Consider the following 1,598-nt stretch of genomic DNA (forward strand, 5'->3'; position numbering starts at 1 on the left):
AAAAAAAAAAAAAAAACAACAACAACCAAATTAACCATCTCAAGGATGCCAGTTCTTGGTATTTTATTCACACCACATATTTGGACCTCCCTTCTTGTGTCTTTGCAAAGTAAGATGTTGGGCGGACTTGTTCATTCTGGCTGGGAATATACAGTTCAGTGACTGGATGAGTGCTGACCACTGATGAGGCCCTGTTTCAGTACTGAGCACACCTTCCTCCCCTTCCCATAATGGCCCTTTCTTTCTGGAGGTCTTGCTTTTTTCTTAAAAGTGTAAGATCATCAACGACTGTTAGTGTGAGACAGTGCGGTTCTGGGCACTGTGATTCTCAGTTTGTCATACTGTTAAGAAGGAATGGACTCTCTGCCATGGGGAAGCCCAGTGGAACTGCTCACCTGGAGTCTCACCCCCACGAAGACTAGAATCTTCTGGAAGGCTGGGTGCTTTGGACGTCTAACTCACATCCGGCAGTATCTCCCAGAAAAGAACCTCAGCATTACTACGTTCCAGAGGAACAAAACAGTGGGACATCTTCCACCATCTTCCAAAAGGAAACCTCAGAACAGAACAAGCAACCTTTGCCCTTAGTAAGCTTGTCCACAGAGGCAGGCATGGCTGACATCCAAACAAGACAACAGCAAGTTCAAAGCTAACTTCAACTGGCTGCTGAGTGAGGCCCTATCTCAAAACACCACGGGCTAAGGATGTTGCTCAGAGACAACGCCCTTGTCTAGTATTTGAAAGCCTCTGGATTTGATTCCCAACAGTAAAAACAACAACATATACTACTCAGATACTCACACACACAGACACTACTCCTTAAACACTAAAATTTAGTGTAGGTATAGTGGCACAGGAAACTCTAATTCCAGCACTACAAACCCTGAAGCAGTTTTTATTTGAGTTAGAAGACATCCTAAGCTACCTTCTGAACAAGAACGTTCCAATCACTGCACTTTAGTGACAAGATTGTAAGCTTGTGGCTTTCCTGTCCTTTTTTTAAAATATTTTTTTTTAATTTATTTTACAATGAAGTGGTACCCTTTCATTTCTTAATATGTAAAACGGGGGTGTCCCCTACCTTCCTGTTACTTAAAAGCGACACCCCAGGTGATGTCATCAGGCTGGGGTACAGTACGGGCAAGTCCCCAAACCACAGGCTATTCCGCTACCTGGGTTCCCACGCCTACACTGGACCGGCATGATTTGGACGTAAGATCTTAAAATAATCCATAATTGCTCCTTTTCAAAAAGCACCTTTTGAGGGTCGGCTCTACCCACTGTCATATCTGTTGGTGCTGTCCTGTGTTTAGGGAGAGGCAGAGAGAAGGTGGGTGTGCGCAACCTCTAAGACAGTAATACTAAAGAGACTAGAAAATCTTCCCCCAGAGGCCTCTTCCAAAGGGAGGCTGTCCACCCTGTCATGAATGTTGAGTACCTTGCTTGTTGCTCAGATGCAGTTAAGCATCTGATGATGCTTGGGGCATGATGCTGAGACATGCACAACCACTGTGTAGGCCGTACAAATTCCCTTTGTATTATACCCACCCTTATGCACTTATTTGGGTTTAAAATTTCAACCTTTAAAAAAAAAAAAA

Source organism: Mus pahari, chromosome 17 (genome assembly GCF_900095145.1).
Source record: "Mus pahari chromosome 17, PAHARI_EIJ_v1.1, whole genome shotgun sequence".
Taxonomy (NCBI): Eukaryota; Metazoa; Chordata; class Mammalia; order Rodentia; family Muridae; genus Mus; species Mus pahari.